Below are 19421 nucleotides of genomic sequence, written 5' to 3'. Positions count from 1 at the left end.
TGTTCTGAAGTGTGTGCCTAGAAGTGCCACATTTATGTCTGGCATGATCTAGTGGGTGGGAGCGACTCTGGATCACATCCTAACACATGATGTAAACGTTTTTGGGGCCAACCCTAGCCACATTGCGCATTTTCAAGATGTTGAAAGTCTTCAGCCACACTAAACTTGGACTCTGAGGGCTCGGGCTGTATAGGGAGTACACTTTGGTAATCGGAGTGTCCCCCCCCCACATGTAACACTAAAATTCAGTGTGGGGCAGTCACAGTACACACAATAAAGCCAGAGACAGAAGTCTGGTAGAACATAGCAGGATTTTCTAGCAACCAGACAGGGTATACACAAGAATTGTTTTGAAATCTTATTTCTCCTTCCTTTCAAGTGCTCCCCTAGTGTTATATGTAAACTCAGCAGACGTCCCAAGCACAATTTGACATTCACGTAGGATGTAACAATGTAATGCCAACAAGGAGGCTCACAGCTCCAGGCTTCATATTTGGTCATGTTCAAAGGAGTTATCTCTGACAATTCATGTCAGCCTATTGTTAGCTCCTGGGAGGCACTTGAAACCTTTTTCATGCCAATTGAAATGCTAATTACTGACTGGCAGAAGTGAGAGAACAATTGCAAATTTAGCCTGCAAGAACTTCAGGTGTGAAAAAAAGGTAACTTTCTAAAAGTTACTTTTCCTTAATATTTACTAAAATTCTAACTTTACCATTGAATTGGACTTTTCATTGCATTTCATTTCATTAATCTTTATTTCGGAAATATTTCAGCCATAAAAGATACAAGTAAAACCGTCATTACAATAAGATAATAAAACATTAAAACAGTGGATACAGATTCAGAATCCAGTACAAAAGCCACAGGCGCTAGCCACTATTCGCTATTAGAAAACTCCTTTTAGACCACATGGCGAGCAGAAACTTCGATAGGGCAAACACAATATATCCTGCAGTATCAGATTTAAAAATTCTTAATGCAGCAGAACATTTCTGGAAGCCCAGGTTTTTACAGATTGGTACAATCCAGAACTTCCGAGCTCTACTATAAGCAGGGCAAAAGAATAAAATATGGCATTAATTCTCCTTTTCAGCTCCTACAGCCTGGGCATTGGGTGACCCTAGAAGATGACCATTTACTTGTGAGACACCCTATTGGGAGTGAACCAAACCTCCATTGTAAATACAGCTTCCTGGCCGCAACAGGGTGAATAACATTCAAAAATTCTTCGAAGGCAAATGCAGATTTAATTTCTAAAAATGATTTTACCATAGTGCCATTTCGAGAGTCGTGCAGCCATATACTGCTGCAGCGTGACCTATAGCACTCCGTTAGTGATTTCCCTGAGATCTCCTACAGGCCTTAGCTGGATTATGCCACAGGGCTGAGAGACCCATTGTCAATAGTTCTTGTTTAACAAAGGTGAGCCATGATATGTTCGCTGCCTTGCTTGAGCTCAATACTTCTTGCAATTCATTTCTATACTGCGAAAGTTCGGGGGTTATCCATAACCTCCTCCAAAACCTAAGGGATTTAATAGATAATTCCTCCTGGATGGGAAATAAACCCAAGTCGAGCCTTAGCGGTAGAAGGGGTGTACTTTGGGGAAGCAGCAGCAGCTGCCGCAGAAATCTATTCTCCACTTTGGAGATTTTAGGCCTGGAAGCATGCCCCCAAAGTTCCCCCCCATACAATGCCGCTGCCCTCGCCCTAGCTTTGTATATTTCAAGCGCAGGACTTATAGGCCTATATGTTGAGGCATTTGTCATTTTAAGAATACCCCCCACAATTTGAGACAATTTAAGTTGGGACTTGGCATAATGAGGGCCCCATGAGAGGTTTTCACTTAGCGTGACACCTAGGTATTGGAATGTCTGAACCCTCTCAAGTCTGACCGATTCCAATATTGGTGCTGGTCGAGTCTGTGAAGGGGGATTAAATATCATAAATGTAGTCTTGTCTACGTTAATCTGTAATCCATGGGCACAACAAAAATCATTAAGACCATTCAATATACGTTGTATCCCCATAGGGGACTTGGAGAGTAGGAGAGTATCATCGGCAAACATTATTGCCGAAACTTTCCTACCTACCAATCTAGGTGCATCATTGTTTGGCACTGCATCCAAGTGTGAGATCATTCCATTCACATACAAGCAAAACATGGTTGGGGCCAGGACGCACCCTTGCCTGACCCCCCTATTTACCGGAAACCTAGCAGACAGTATTCCTCCTCTCGCACACCTAACCTGTGCAAAATTCTGAGCATGTGACCTTACTAAAACCCCCAGCAGTGCTTGCGGAACTCCCAAGTCCCGAAGCACAGCCCAAAGTTTCCCCCTGGGAACAGTATCAAAGGCGGATCGGAGGTCTACAAACACCATGTAGAGGCTGCCACCCTCTATTAATACCGTCTTCCAATACAGCATAACTAAACGGAAGATCTGGTCCATGGTGGATGTGTTCCTCCTGAAGCCAGCCTGATATGGGTAAAGGATTTCATTCTCATTGATCCACTCCTGCAAACGATCTAAAATGAGTCGTGAGAAGATTTTTTGAGGGACGTCTATGAGGCTGATGGGCCTGTAATTGACTGGGAGCAGAGGGGAGCCCTTTTTGTACATTGGTATAATCTCTGCTCCCAGCCAAGTACCCGGCACCTCCATACCACGCAAAATAGAGTTAAATGAAGCACAAAAATATGGCGCCCAAATCTTCGGTTGATCTTTAAACAAGTCCCCAGGGAGTTTATCTATACCTGGTGCTTTGCCCATTGCCAATTTCCCTAAGGCAATGAAAACATCCTCAGGGGTAAATTCCAGTGCCTCCACCTCCCCGGGTTTAGATGTGTGCAATGGCATAAAATCTAGGTCAGCAGTTGCTGCATATAGGGTTTTAAAATGTAGTTCCCACACCCCCGCATCTATATTAGCTTCAATCGCATTGCGGGGTTCATCGGACCCTGTGTTCACGATGGCCCAGAATCTCCGTATTTCCTTATCATCAAGCGCTGAGGCTAGGTTCTGCCATCTCTCCCAGTCCCAATCTATCTTGGCCTGTTTCATTACTTCTTTATACAATGTCCTAAGTGAGCATATTTTCAACCTGTCCTTGCCATCTTTTATGGCACTTAACAAATCCGTTTTTATCCTCCAGCAGGTGCCGTTGTACCAAGAAGAAGAAGGCACCCTAGTCTTTTTTGGAAGAGCAATCGGGTTAAAGATACCTGCTAGACTGTCCACCAATTCCTGGTGGACCGAAAGCAGGTTCACTGGTGCACCTAGGCTCGGGGCTTGTGCCCAAATATCGCTTGCCTTTATAAAAAGGGGAAAAATTACTTTATACTGTGGGGTCCCTCAAGGCTCCTCCCTTTGTCCCACCCTTTTTAATTCCTATATGGCCCCTCTAGCTGAAGTAGTCTCTCCATTCGGCATTAAAATAATCACCAACGCCGATGACACCCAGCTAGTGGTGGCACTTAATCACCCTGAGGGCTCATCTGACACGCTTGGCCTTTGTCTAGAGGCAGTTGCTCAATGGATGCACACTTCGCACCTAAAACTAAATGGAGATAAATCTGAACTTATGCTCTTAGGAAAATCCCCCTCGCCCTCTTCCCCCCTCTCCTGGCCTCCATGCATGGGTCCTTTGCCATTGCCTAAGCACCAAATTAAAAGTCTAGGCATCTGGCTCGATAGGACCCTCTGCTTTAACTATCAGACCACAAAGCTTTCAGCTATTTGTTTCGGTCTCTTACGTTTAATCAGAAAAATCCTTCCCCTCCTTCCCTTCCAAGCCAGGAGAATTTTGGTTCAAGCTTTAATCGTATCCCGTCTGGACTATGGGAATGCGCTTTATCTTGGCGCTCCTCAGTCCACCTTAAACAAATTACAGGTTATTCAAAACTGTGCCGCACGCCATTTGACTCAGACCCCTCGTAGACAATCAGCTAAACCTGCTTTGATGTCTTTACACTGGCTGCCCATCCGTGCCAGGATCCAGTTCAAGGCCATGTGCCTGGCCCATAAAGCTTTCTGGAAACATGGCCCCCAAATTCTTCACTCTTTGATAGTCCCCTATCAACCGACTAGGTCTCTCCGGTCTAGTAACACCTTCCTTACCGTGCCCCCAAAAGTCCGCAGAGCAAAATGGGGCGGTCGGTCTTTCACTTTGAATGCCTCCAATTTTTGGAATACCCTTCCACTTACGCTCCGCAGCGAACCCAACATTGTTCACTTTCGCAAACACCTCAAGACCTTCCTTTTTCTCTCAGCTTTCCAGTAACCTTTTTTCTTTCTGCTTCTGCTGTCCTTAAGCGCTACGAGGCCTCCGGGTAGTTACGCGCTATATAAATATAACTTCATTCATTCATTCATTCATTCATTCATTCATTCATTCATTCATTCATAGGCTGGGGAGTGCATCCCTCTTCTCGAGCAAATTCCCCCACTTAACCCGCCGCCTATTGTTAGTGATGACGAGGCCAAGATCCTTTGTCATTTCATTATAGCTTTTTAAAATAAAGGGAGATTCCATCTTCAACATCAGGGCGTTGTGGTCACTATCCATTCTGTTCAGTACCTCCAGGTCCACTATCTTTGGCCACAATCGAGACTCTACCATAACATAGTCCAAATGGGATTCGTGATCTTTTTTATTATAGGTGCACTTCGAGGGAACATCTAAGGGCTTACGACCATTTACCGCCCTAATCGAATTGTGTAGGGTTAAGGTCGTAATCTGCATGGCCAGTGGAGACTATGCCTTGGCATAGGGGGACTTGCCGGGTGGAATTCCCCAGTACTCATCTTCTCCCATCAACGCCCCCTCATTCAGCCCTCGCAAAGGCTCAAAGTGGCAATTAAAATCACCAGCGACCACATACTGAATGTCAGGACTTAAGGAATCAAGAAAAACCGATAGTTCTCCAATAGTACTTGATTCCTTGGCCAAGCCGGTCGGGCGGGAGTAGACATTTACCACTGCAAGTTTATATAATGTGGGCCATGTCATAAGGACACATTGAATGTCATCCGAGTTGGTCTGGATCGATTCCGCCTGGCAACCTAGGTGTAGACCAACCCACGTTGTCAGACCACCAGAGGGTCGACCTTTGCCACCCCATCGGGCCTTAATATTAAAGGCCGCGAACCCCAGTCTATAGGACTCCTCCCTAGCCCAAGTCTCCTGAAATAGAATGACATCAGTGGTGTTGACAAAGGTGCCCCACTCTGGACAGGCTAACTTAATTTTCAAGCCCGCCACGTTCCATGACATTATAATCATGTGCTCGGAGTTCCCCTGGGTATGGTGTGGGATATCTAATAGAGGGGTTACGCACCCCTGCTGGTATATATCACTTCCCAACTGTGTGGCATCACTACTATTTGCTAGGTTAATTGGAGAGTACTGCTCCCTGGAAATGCAACCTTTATTCTGTAGGGGTCAGTTTGTACTAGTCCCTACAGAATAAGTGGGGATCCCCCGGATGCAAGGGAGCGGGTTGCTTACCCTTGCTACCACAGTGAACTCAGGAACTGCAGGCTCACCCACAATATTACCCCGAGCTACCTGACTGTACAAACTCAGTCAATCGACCTGATCCAGGTAACTGAACCTGTTTGAGCAAGGGGTATGATACCGAGCCAGATCATATGCATCATGCCTATACTTCCCACCTCCTCCCCCTCGCGAATATGGTACAAAAGACCATCCTTCTTCCTGAGACCTTGGGTCACGGGGTGTTCACTAGGATGGAAGAACGTGAGGGGGCGAACTCCAATTTTTGTATCAGGGCAAGGTGTATCCCACTTGCAAATGTATTCTGCGGTCCTGGGATCCCTAAAGTTGACTATCACACAATCACCAGTTAGAGATTTGGGGGTGCACCCCACCCAACCCACCCTTCTAACCATAATAATCTCACTTCTGACATCAGGGGGCAAAGGCCTATAGTTATTAAGCCATTGTATTATTTTATTTTTCAGAGAACTGAAATTCTCTCTACTTGTGGCACTAATTTCAGGAACCCCCGTAAGGACAACCAGATAAGGGCTTGCTTCCGGAGGCAAGTCAATTCTCGGAGTAGTTCTAGGTACCTCTCTGGTGCCTCCCTTCCATGCTGCCCTGCCAATAACACTATCATTTTCAGGGGGGGCCGTTCCTACATTGTTGTGGACTAGTTGCTGGTTGTCACTGAGTCTGGCTCCATGTTGAAAATGTGATGGATTTTGTGTTTTGGCAGTCGCTACCTGTGATATAACCTGTGGGACGGGGGGTGGCCGGGTCTCTGAGCGTATCGTGGTAACATCTGTCCCAACCCCCCAGCTCTACTATTAGAAATACAATTACAGGAGCACTGGGGGCATGCTTTAGTAGCAATACTAGTTAAAGTGCCCTTTATTTGTTGTTCAAAGTTAGTAAAGTGGGTCGCAATACTGGCAAGCCTTTCTTCCAAGGGACGAAGGAGGGAGCGCAACAGCGCGTCTAATTTCGATGTTATGAAATCCCCCATCTACTTGGGACGCTATAACAGGAGGAGCCTGTGCCTGGCCTAAGCCCTCCCCTGCAGTTTTTCGGTGCGAGGACTCAGGAAGCGGAACACAACTTCCCGAACCATCACCCGTAACCACTTTAGGAGCTTGAATATTCCGGCGTTTTGATTGTTTAACTTCCCCAGGTTTAACTCTCGATACACTAATGGTTTGAGGCTTCGTTTTTGGAATCGTCCCTAAAACTTTGCCCTTTTTGTTCCGTAGATTCGGTCCATGCCTATTCACTGGCGGCGTTATATCTCTCGGGGTCACCGGAGAACCCTCACAACTCGAAAGGCCGCTAAGTGTGGAATCATCTATAAATTGGCAAAGGGGCTGGAAGGGTACTTCAGATCCGGTAATATTAGGGACACCCTTAGAAGCCTTAGGCGTGCGAGCGTTAGCAAAGTGACCCATCGAGGATCTTTTGGCCAGTGCAAGGTCCTGCGAGACTCTACGTTCCATCAGATCTATGCCCTGGTCAATCACGGAGTTAGCTCTCACTATGAAGTGATCTAGAGTACCAGTGAGATTGCCATTATGAGTGAAGTTCCTACCCTCTTTGGTCGCCATGAATAGACTGCCGTAGAGAAAAAACTTACTGAGTAAAAATGGTTGCAGGTAATTAATTTCTACAATCAAGTGAGACAAGACTAAATGCACACATGAGGCATAAACTATCACGATGAGATATCAAAGTTTAGCCGGCACATACGTCTTTGTCTGCAATGTAAAGAGGGGGGCCCGGTCCGGTCTCCCTCGGTCTCAAACGGGCTACAACGGGCCCGCCCTTGGCCCGGGCTTCGCCCGCGCGCGTCCCGCGGTGCGTCCAATGGGCGTGGTTATATACAAAAGGGCAAGAGGCGGTCCCAGGAAGAGGCAGCAACTGGGCTTCGAGATGAGGCTGCTGGTCCTCGCAGTCCCGGTTAGTAGTCCCTGGTGGCAAGGTCCGTGGCAGCAAGGGAATAACAGACTGCAGCGAGCGGCACCCGCGAAGCGGGGACCGCGAGCAGTTAAGAGCGAATCAGGTGTGCAGAGGCGGTCCCAAGAAGAGGCAGCAGCTGGGCTTCGAGATGAGGCTGCTGGTCCTCGCAGTCCCGGTTAGTAGTCCCTGGTGGCAAGGTCCATGGCAGCAAGGGAATAACAGACTGCAGCAAGCGGCTCCCGCGAAGCGGGGGCCGTGAGCAGTTAAGAGCGAATCAGGTGTGCAGAGGCGGTCCCAGGAAGAGGCAGCAGCTGGGCTTCGAGATGAGGCTGCTGGTCCTCGCAGTCCCGGTTAGTAGTCCCTTGGACTTTTAATAACTATTAAAAATAGTTTGTTTCTAGCTAGTCCCATTCCTGAGATACTGTATTTGGATTTTTAATCTGAACTCTGGGTTTCTACATAGGACAGGTAGGCCCGCTACAGTGAAAAATAGCGTTTGGGTGCTAGTAACTGTAAGGACAGGTTAACATTAATTTTCTACATGCAATTCTTTTAAATACCATAACCTGCCTTGTTGGTGAAGAGGCATACATAAGAGCGAATCAGGTGTGCAGAGGCGGTCCCAAGAAGAGGCAGCAGCTGGGCTTCGAGATGAGGCTGCTGGTCCTCGCAGTCCCGGTTAGTAGTCCCTGGTGGCAAGGTCCATGGCAGCAAGGGAATAACAGACTGCAGCGAGCGGCTCCCGCGAAGCGGGGGCCGCGAGCAGTTAAGAGCGAATCAGGTGTGCAGAGGCGGTCCCAGGAAGAGGCAGCAGCTGGGCTTCGAGATGAGGCTGCTGGTCCTCGCAGTCCCGGTTAGTAGTCCCTTGGACTTTTAATAACTATTAAAAATAGTTTGTTTCTAGCTAGTCCCATTCCTGAGATACTGTATTTGGATTTTTAATCTGAACTCTGGGTTTCTACATAGGACAGGTAGGCCCGCTACAGTGAAAAATAGCGTTTGGGTGCTAGTAACTGTAAGGACAGGTTAACATTAATTTTCTACATGCAATTCTTTTAAATACCATAACCTGCCTTGTTGGTGAAGAGGCATACATAAGAGCGAATCAGGTGTGCAGAGGCGGTCCCAAGAAGAGGCAGCAGCTGGGCTTCGAGATGAGGCTGCTGGTCCTCGCAGTCCCGGTTAGTAGTCCCTGGTGGCAAGGTCCATGGCAGCAAGGGAATAACAGACTGCAGCGAGCGGCTCCCGCGAAGCGGGGGCCGCGAGCAGTTAAGAGCGAATCAGGTGTGCAGAGGCGGTCCCAGGAAGAGGCAGCAGCTGGGCTTCGAGATGAGGCTGCTGGTCCTCGCAGTCCCGGTTAGTAGTCCCTTGGACTTTTAATAACTATTAAAAATAGTTTGTTTCTAGCTAGTCCCATTCCTGAGATACTGTATTTGGATTTTTAATCTGAACTCTGGGTTTCTACATAGGACAGGTAGGCCCGCTACAGTGAAAAATAGCGTTTGGGTGCTAGTAACTGTAAGGACAGGTTAACATTAATTTTCTACATGCAATTCTTTTAAATACCATAACCTGCCTTGTTGGTGAAGAGGCATACATAAGGAAGGTTTGACCTTGCCAAAAGGGTTTATTTTGACAGGTAGAATTTCAGTGTTTAAACTGCCACAGTCAGGCTGCAATTGTAGCCCTGATGCTATATTTTACATTGTACTGTAATAGATGGCACAAAAGGTGCTGCAGTCCACTGCTGACTAACTTGCAGGCCTGGGAACATTTTGTAAAAAGTGCTAGGTGACCTATAGGTAAGTTAAATATACCAAATAGGAATATGTCAATTCAACTATGTTTAAAGTGGGAGCACAGGCACTTTACTGTTGGCTAGCAGGATTAAAGAGCACAGAGGACTAACACCAGAACAAATATAGGATCCTGCAAAAGGGGAAAAATCTCTGCTGAACATGTAGAAATACAGATTTATTACAGAGACCGAATAAATATTTTTGGTTTGAGAAAATGTTTGTTATATTTGTGCCCGGCGAATCCCCCAACAATAAAGCTCTACAAAACTCCTGACTAAACAAAATAAGCATCAATTAAGCCAAACAGCTGACACTACAGCTATTGGATTTGTTAGTGCTTGTTCGGTCTTAAACAGTAATGGTTATTACGGGCGGTTCAATGCATACACTTCCAATTTACCTCAGTTCTTACTTTGTTTACATATCACCAAGAAACATTTGCATCGTTAACAACATAGTCATGCTAAAGAAGCCCACTTGTTCCATTTCGATAAACTCTGAATGTAAATAAAGACAGATGTACAATTCAACACTGGGTATGCTGGGTTTCCAGCACCTATAAAAGATTTCCTAGTTGCAACCCCATTTTTATACATGGCTTCCACAGAAAGCCTCTATTTTTTTATACCAGATTCTGAATCTACTAAGTAACTGCTATGATGTAGCAAGAGTTGATGACAAAATTCTGTATCCACTATTGCTGTGTCTTAAGGGCATTCCAGATCAGACTGTCTAGGCTCTCTGAGAGTCTGCCTGAGCAGTGAAGAAGGTGGTAGGAGCTGGTTATGGCTAGCACGTAAGGTAATTCACATTTGGAACAGAGAGGAGAGGCCAAGTTATGTATAGATCCCCATTTCTACTTTGCCTCCACCAAGCAGTTATAAGCCCGGACAGATGATTTTTGAGGCAATATATAACATAAAATTGTAGACGGGTAAATTGAATTACACAGATGTTTTTCAACTTGGGGTTCTTAGTGACATTGTAGACAATTCTAGCATCACTCTTGTTGTCTATTTGATGTCTGTTAGACTTGGCTTTTCCAGCAGGTTTATCCCCAGACTTTTTGCTTTTCAGCCTCCTGTTTTGGACCCTGTTTTTGTTGGTTTTATGACTCTGGGCACTTTACCACTGCTGATCAGTGGTAAACTGCATATGATCTTCCTGTAAATTGTATTTATGGATTGGTGATTTTAGGACTGGCATATTTAATTTACTGGTAAGTCCCTAGTACAGTGCACTCTATGTGCTCATGGTCCGTAAAAAAAATGCTGCTAGTGGGTCTGCAGCACTGATTGTGCCACCCACACGAGCAGCCTGTAAATGTAACTCAGACCTGCCACTTCAGTGTCTGTGCAAAGTTTGGTACTGTCATGTCGACCTGGCAAGTGCATCCACTTGCCAGGCCCTAAACTTCCCTTTTCCTACATGTAAGACACCCCTAAGGTAGGCCCAGGGTAGCCCCATGGACAGGGTGCAGTGTATGTAAATGGTAGGACATGTACTGAGGTATATGGCATGTCCTAACAGTAAAATACAGTGCATTTCGTATTTCACTATTGAAAGGCTATCCGCCCCATAGGATAGAATGGTGAGTTTACTTATAACATCTTATAAGTATAACTGCCCATGGGAACAAGATAGAAAAATGGAGTTTAGTATGCCTGAACTCAGAATCTAAAGAACCATCTTTTATTAAGGATGATTTTTACATTCTGGGTTTGAAGAAAACACTTTTAGTAAGTAGGTGTTTTTTGCTTAGCCGTCCAGTGTGCCTCTGCTAGGTTTGTGTATTGACTGTCTGGCTTTGGAGTGAGTGGGGCTGGATGTGCATTCTCTCAGACATCCATAGGGGGAGGGGGACAGTTGATGTGTGTCTTGCATTTCCTGAATGAGTCAGGGCTGGGCTGAATAGACCTGGGCTGCATTCATAGTAGGGGGAGGAGATTTCTTTCACACCTGAATGGGCCTGCTCTGCCTGGGACAATGCTCTCTCCACCTCCTGCGGGGCAGCTGCACCAGAGAGGACAGAACTGGTTTTGACTGGGCAAATAACTTCTCTGCCACCAGAGAACAAAGGAATCTGTGCTATAAAAAGTGGGGCCCAGACCCCTAAACTTTAAATCACTTTTGGACTTCAAGAGGAACCCCTGCCAAGTAGAAGAGCTGGAAGAAGCTGGAGGAGAAGTACTGCCCCTTTGCTGTGTGCTATCTGGGGTTGGCCTGCAATAGCTGCTTCTGCCAAGGAGAGTAACTGTGGGCCCGATTCACAGAACTAACTTAAGAGAAAATCCTAAACTAACTATCATTTTGGTATTCACAGAAGGCACTTACTCATTGAGGAGTAAGTGCCTTCTGTGAATACCAAAATGAGTAAGTGCCTTTTGTGAATACCAAAATTAGTAAATGGTAGTAAGTTTAGAATTTTGTCTTAAGTTAGTTCTGTGAATCGGGCCCTGTGTGTGTATCCTGTTTGACAAGGTATCTCCAAGGGCTTGAGGTAGAGCTTGCCCCCTATTCAAGAAATTTCAGGAACAGCAAAGACTTCACCATCCTTCTGGGCACCGTCTCTGGGACTGCTGGTTTCAGTCGCTGCAGAAGAAAAGAGTAGCCGACTGTCACTGAGTCCGTTGCTGGTTCCATGTCCTGAAGGCACCGCAGAGGGCCCCGCCGGACTTCGCACCACATCCCTGGTCTCACCGACACTGCTGGGCGACCGTCATTGAGCTGTTGCTTGCACCGCATCCAATGGGCACCACACTCTGCACCGCCTAGCTTCACTCTGCCCGGACGTCACAGACACTGTCATTGGCCAACCCAAACACCGAACGGCTCTGTCACCTGCTTCGTGACCTGCCAGCAACTCATCGAGCACCACCACACTCCTCATCACAAGCCTTGGGCTCACCGACGCCATTAGATGACCGTCTCCAAGCTACAGCATGCACCGCACCGTGAGGGCAGCGCACCCAGCACCGTTTCACTTCACCGCAACCGTGACGGTTGCCCTGATCAATTTGTGCCATCAGGATCGGCCGCAACGAGAAAGGTACTGTCTACGACTCTGTCAACGCTTTAGCTGGCCCCTACCAATGCAATCGGCTGGAACTGTTAGATTCTGTTATTTTCAGCATCGCGGCAGTGACGGACGGAGCTAAAGACTCAGAAGAACTGTATTTTTCAGCTTTTCCTGAAATTTAAAGGTTATCTTGCAAAGTAACTATCTTTTCAGTATTGCATGTTGGATTCTATGTCGTATTTCGTCTTGTTGGTTTCGATAAAGTTTTGCTTATTTTTCTAAACTGGTGTGGTGTCCATTTGTACTGTTTTCACTGTATTACTGTGTGTGTGCACAAATGCTTTACACACTGCCTTTGAGATAAGCCTGTTTGCTTGTGCCAAGCTACCAAGGGGGTAAGTAGGGGTTATTTTAGATGTGTATCCCTTTACCCTGACTAGGAAGAAGAGTTCTTACTTGGACAAAGGTACCTACCTCTGCCAACTAGAGACACCCATTTCTAACAATGTCATTTAGAAACTCTTGGTGAAAATCATCTCCATAGCTCACTGTTACCCATTTATACTTGTATATATGTTATACATGACTCCCATAGTGAGACATTAGTGTGAATGACTCAATTTCAAATCCAGAAATTAAATACTGTGATGTAGCAACAGTGGGTAACAGATGTTGTCAACCACTGTAGCTAAATCATAAAGGAATTACGAGGGGCTGAAGCGGGGCTCTTTAGAGCCTGTCAGAGAAGCATGCTCTGGAACTTGGGGATCATAGCTTCTGTACTAGAGGGGGAGGGAAGGCACAGAGAGTGGTGGGGGTTGTGTGGTAAGAAGACATGTATTCTTTTTTGGTTACTGTGAACAGAGGCCATGTTATGCATGGGTCACACTTACACCTCTGCCCCTACATAGCAGTTGAAAGCAGAGGCAGATTATTTCAGGGTCCATACATAAAATAAAATTAAAGATGGGTAAATAGTGAATTATGGGGATGTTTTTCAGCCTGGACCCTAAGTAAGTTTATGGACTGCTCTAGCTTCACTCTTGTCTATTTGATGCAACTCAGAACCAGTCTGTGTAAAATATCCCCATAAACCACTGTTTCCCATGTATAAGTATATATGCTTATTTGTGGAATCCATATTGTTAAGACAGCAGAGGTAGTAGGTCTACTGTAAATCGCCCCTCTCTCCAGCAGTAAAAGGAAGGATAAGCATACTGTTGCACAGTAGCCTGAGGGTGCCATTTGAGGCTGACCATATTCTCCTTCCTTGAGATGCCTGCCATGCCTAAGTCAGGGTTCAACATTAACTTTAGGGTGGTGTGGAAAAATATGTTATTTCTAAATGTACTCGAAAAATCAAATTCAGATCCACGCTGCTTGAGCAATTACAGACCTATCTCCTTACATACCGCTCTTGGAAAAATGTTGGAAAAATTGGTTGTCAGATTACCAGGTTTATTGAAGTTTAAGGAGATTCTCCACCCCTCTCATTCTGAATTTTGCTCTGGTTTCAGAACAGAAGTAGTGTTGTTAGAAGTCACAGACGTTATTAGAACCAGTATCCACCAGGGAGAAAAAAGCAGTGATCATCTTGCGTGACCTGTCAGCTGCTTTTTAATATGGTGTCCCACGATATTCTTCTCAAGAGATTGGAAGAGGCAGGAATTGTGGACCTAGCTTGGCAGTGGCTGAAATCCTTTTTGTCAAATAGAGTACAAGTGGTCTACTTATCCCTATTCATCTCCAAAGATAGGGAAATGAGTGGTGGTGTGCTGCGGGGCTGGGAGTAAAGCCCCATGCTATTCAGTATCAAGGGTGCAGCCGTTGGGCTTTAATACTATGTCATATGCGGGGGGGGGTAATTCCTGGGTGGAACATCGTGATATTGCAGAAGATCATCCCTTTGATTTCATGTCAGGGCTATCCAGCACAGATCTGCAAGATGCCTACTTCCACATCCCCCTCCAGGCTGACCACCAAAGATAATTGCAGTTCACAGTGGACAATTATTTCTAGTTCAAGGTCCTCCCTTTTGTATTAAAGTCAGCCCTGAGAGTCTTAACCAAAGTCCTGGTGTATCTAGTAGCTTTACTTCATCAGGAGGAGAACTTCATTCATCCCTTCCTAAACAATTTGTTTATCAAGTAGTGCACTGTAGGAGGCTGGCTTAGTATATGGTGCACACTTATTTAAATGATGCACCTTTCACTAATCCAGACAACCCTTATGGTAGTTTTAGTGGTCCTAGACAACCATAGAAAGCTCTCTAAGAGGTAGCTGTGGAGAACAGCCTTTAGGCTCAGTCCAGAAAGTGTGTTAAGCAGCTTGTTTTACCAGATCTAATCATGTAGTGTAGGTTAAACAAAAAAGAACCACACAGTGTAGTTATAAAAATATGTCTATTTATTACATAACACTCACTAACACATTAGTATATCTCCTACGTGGAGATATCAACACAAGTACACAACAATGCTTCCATTGCAAGAGGTAAGTAAGCACAATACACCGTGGTCTCCAGGGGGAGACCAAACAATATACTAAAAAAGTGGAATGTGAACTGCGACCGAAGTTGGGACATGGACCAGGAGAATCAGTAGAGCTGGGGACACAAGGAACCACTCAAATTGAATACCCAGGAACCCCACGAAGACTGTGTGCAGAGTGGAAACACATCTGTGCAATGAATAGAAGTCAACTGGAAAGTCGTGGTTTCCGTTTTGAAGAAGAAGGACCCTTTCCTCTGGACCATGAAGAAACCCAGTGAAAGACAAAAGGTTTTAGAGTCACCCGCCCATGGATACCCCAGGAACCAGGATACCTACACCAGAGAAGTCAGATGCACAGGTGCAAAGTGACATCAGAAACCGCGATAGACCACAATGGAGGACTTCAGGAAATATGCTGCTGGTGAAGACTTTGCAAGAGTCTGGTGGAATCCAAGGGTGAATTCTTGAAGAGCTGAACCTCTTGCCACTCAGAGGTGATCAGGGGGCACAGAAGATCAATGCCCACTGAGGTCGGAAGATGCAGAAGTGATGAGGGTGACCTTGTCGCTGCAGCTGTGAGGACCAGGCAATGCTGAGGAAGGCCAGGAGCCATGCACGAGTTGTCCCACATTGAAAGTCGAGAACCAGGGGGCTGGTGTCCAGCGGGAGCACCAACAAGCCTTGGCAGCTGCAACATGCATGGAAAACAATTAAGGAGCAACGTTGGGACCAGCAAGGTCCAAGGGACTCACCAAGTGCAGGAGAGTCATAGCAGCCCCCGAGCAAGCAGGAGAGTCCACTGAAGCAAGAGAAGTTCCTCAAGATGACCCACAGGCTGAAGCAGTCGCAAGAGGACCTTGAGCAGCTCAACAAAGATGAGGGCCCATAGTGCAGAGATTGTGGTGAGGACGAAGATCTTGGCAGGAAGAGATGCTGGAGACTGGAGCTTCTTGTAGCTCGAATTGCTCTGGAGTGCAGAGCCAACGAGCCTTGTCAATGGCAAGTCGACGCGGTGCACAGGGATTAGGTCCCAGAAGTTCCGATGAGGAATACTGGCCTCAAAATTGCAGAGAGGACAGGTCATACTTCTTAGGAGTTGCAGAACTACCACCTGTGTTTCTGAGCCTTTCGAAGTCTGTGGGAAGTCAGGAGCAACAGACCAGTCAGTTTTGTTGCAGTGCCTGCAGATGCAGGGGAGAGACTCCTTCACTCCAAGGGAGATTACTTTGGGTGCCCTTGATGCCCACAGGCCTGTTGAAGATCCTGGAAGAAGCACAGATACACATGATAAAGAAGACTGGCAGAAGAGTGAGACCAGGAGCAGCGGGAGTCTTCCTTGATGAAGTCTCGATTCCAGGTGAAGTCCAAGTGGCCAGACGGTCAAAGAGTGATGTGGTTTCAGGCTTGAGTCTTGTCCCATGACTAATATGAGGTCCCACCCACAGGTAAGCCCTTTTATACCCTAAGAAAAGGGGTTATGACGACCCGGGGGTCCCTCCCAGAGGAGGGGCTGAACAGAGGGGAGGATACTCCCATGTCCTTTTTTCAGTTTCCTGCCAGATGGCTCCCTGAACTAGCTCAAACCAGAGCATGCAAGGAGGGCACAAAATGTGCCCTTTAAAGCAGTCTAGAGGCACTGGCAAGCGCCCCCCAGCCCAATACACTAAGTCCTGTCTGGTAGGTGGTCACACCCCCCTGTGACAGGAAACCTATTGTTCTACCTTCTCCTGCTCGAGCTCAGTTCAGCAGCAGGAGGGCAGAATTATGTCTGTGGGCGGAAGCAGCACTAGCTTGCTAGCAGACCCTTAAAGGCTGTTACCAGGAGTACTGGGTGCTTCCCGGAGGAGCACCTGATTCCAACATGTTTGATACCAGGCTCGGCACTTCCACTATATAGTTAGCCATCATGTAATGACGAATGGCCACTATATGTATCAAAATGGCTGACCGCACTTACAAAGCCTGGAGAATCCACTCCAGGGTTTGTAGGGGTATCCTGCTCATGCAGGGGCACCCACACACCTATAACCCAGCACCCAGCCTTCAGGATTGAAATGCCTACCATAGGGGTGACTTGTAGGTTTTAAGTGCAGCGACCTCAGATATAGGGAAACTTAGATAGAAGCCATACGTCTAGTTCTGATATTCTTTTTGTCCCCCTCATATAGGGGACAAGGTAGTGTTGATTAGAACAGACAATAGGAAGGCGAAGTTCTAGATCAACAGACAGTGGGGACAAGAAGTGTTTCTTTATCCAGGATTACTGACCAGGTCTTCATTTGGGCACAGCTGAATATGGCATTGATATCTAGCATTTCCCATTAAGGGGGTATTGGACTAGATTACAGACAGTCTCAGCAGGGTCATCCCTGCCTCCAAGAGTTTTGTTTGAATCTAAGCCTGGGCACAGTGCTACGCTTCGGCCGTGCAGTGTGCGTAGTTTTGCCTACTTCGCGATCCGTGAAGTAGGTGTAGGGCAGGCAGGTTTCGCACACCCACGGCGGAGCGAGTTGCCCGCTACCCGCCTCCCTCCCGCCCACTTTTAAAATGCAGTGAGAATGTTCCAAAACTTAAAAAAGACAAGTTTAAAGTAATTAAAATAACTTACCTGAGCTGCGGCGTCCCGGGGCTCCCTCTTCCTCCTCTTGCCGACTTCTTCCTCACAAATGCCGTGAAGGAGCCATTAGGCCTGGGTGCCGTGCACCACTGAAATCCTGGTACAGCCTGGCAGCAAAGACGGTGAAGGTGGGCATGCTAATCACTGGTACCTGTGGACCTGCTGACCGACTTTTTGGCAGAATACAGTGTGTGTGCTCCACTTGCAAACACAGGATTCGGTCCGCTCTGCGGAAAGTTGATTCATGCAACTCCAGCCTTCAGACGCTGATGCAGACTCTGCCGTGAATGGAGCTGTGGAGCAGCAGAGCAGGCTGCGCAGCAGGCAGCATTAATTATCAGAGGCAGGTGGTTGGCCATAGGTCGTGGGATAGCTAGGCAGGTACTTAGCCTACTTATTGTTTATGGATTGCTTTATAGTGGACGCCTGAACCTGAGCTTGGTATAGCAAGGCATAGAGGGATGCAGCACTTTGATAGTACTGCACCTGGCACCTTTACTCACCCTTGTGAAACTGCTCCTACTCTAGGCCTTACTGCAGTCGGGCTGGTTGCCTGCCTTCCAAGTCGATGGAAGACTATTGGAATCTGCTCTCTCTCACCTAAGGCTCCAAATGGATTTTGCACTCCAAGGGGACTTTTCATTTCCGGCGGGCACCTAGATCGACGTGCAGGTGGTGGTGAATGCCTAGGAGTGCTAGTTTCCGCAGGGCAGTGTGGGCACCAGCATCACGAAGGCGGTCAGGCTAGGTCCTTGTGCGTCTTGTGTTCCTTGGCACCCCCTCAATCTCCCTTTTACTCTGCCCCGTTATTTGCTTTCGAAATGGCCGCAAAACAACTGAGATTGCAGAATTGTATCTCCATCAGAACCTGCCATTAAAGGAAATCAAACCCCTTGAGAAACAAATCTAATAATATTGGGGCACTGAAAGGGCTTGCTTCCACACCAAATGTATTCCTTAACTCATCAGGATCTAATACTAGTGTCGAGGTTGGGAACAATAACCCCTTAAGAGGTCTCGACTCATTGGATTTAAACCCTTGCTCACTACTAGCGACAACAGAGGAAAACCTGGGAAAGAAGCCAACAGAGCTACTCAATTTCTCTGCTCCGCTAAGTTTGGGTCCTATCGCACTTTATCAGATATTCCCCCAACAGCTTTACCTATCTCTGACAATAAGTCTCTCATACTTTCTACAATATTTTGATGCCCTCTGCTGTTTGTAGCAAATGTTGTCTTCTATCCTGCATCTAGTTAAAAATCTTTTTAAGCTCCCGGAAACGTTTTATAGGGTGAGTAATAGGGTCTCCCCGAACACTTCGGGAGCCTCTTTTCCAATTTTCAACAAGAGAAAAAAGGTAGACTCCAGTATCTGCATATCTAAGAAAACAGGAAAGAGTCTGAGTGCTAAGAGGCTACCTTGTAGGATAGCTAACAAGCGTTTTTAATGCAATAGGTCTTGCATTACTGAAAGTTTGAGCTATTGGCGTTGCATTATTATTTGCAACTCCAATAGGCCAAACTTTCAGTAATGCAAAACCTATTGCATTGCAAATGCTTGTTTAATCTTGATCTCACCTCCAGGATCCCATGATGTCCTTCAGCAGGACCGTCGCCTGGAGAAAAGGGTCTAAATGGAGTTGGATGCTGCATTTGCGCGTGATGGGAGGCGGGGTGGGTGTGCGAGCGAGGAGTCAAGAGATGGCCAGAGCTAACCAAAAGAATCAATTGGTGATGTCTGCTGGGAGGGAACCTAGCACTGAAAGGCAGGACAGATGTAAAATAATAACCAACCAGAGAGAAACTATTTTGAAAAGCAGCCCAACTAACCAACCAAAAGCGGTGGGCGTGTCCAAAGACCCCGATAGCCTATTTACCGAATACAGCATGCCTTGCAGAGCAGCGCATTTGCTGCCCTGGCTCGACCTAAAAAGGAAACAAGGAAAATAAGATTTGATGTTAAAGACGCTGTACAAGCTCATAATTCAGATTGCTGTGTAGAGTTTGCTGTATCTATATGCACTACCCATTCT

General features: G+C 46.6%; 1 protein-coding gene across 1 annotated transcript in view; it reads left to right on the top strand.

Annotated features, from left to right (window-relative positions):
* Nucleotides 1-19421, top strand: part of LOC146862138 (thioredoxin-2-like) — an 83305-nt gene that overhangs the window by 47771 nt on the left and 16113 nt on the right. The window lies entirely within an intron of this gene.

Source organism: Triturus cristatus, chromosome 2_2 (genome assembly GCF_964204655.1).
Source record: "Triturus cristatus chromosome 2_2, aTriCri1.1, whole genome shotgun sequence".
Classification (NCBI taxonomy): Eukaryota; Metazoa; Chordata; class Amphibia; order Caudata; family Salamandridae; genus Triturus; species Triturus cristatus.
The sequence above is the reverse complement of the archived record's forward strand: the minus strand, read 5'-3'. Positions and strand labels throughout refer to the sequence as shown.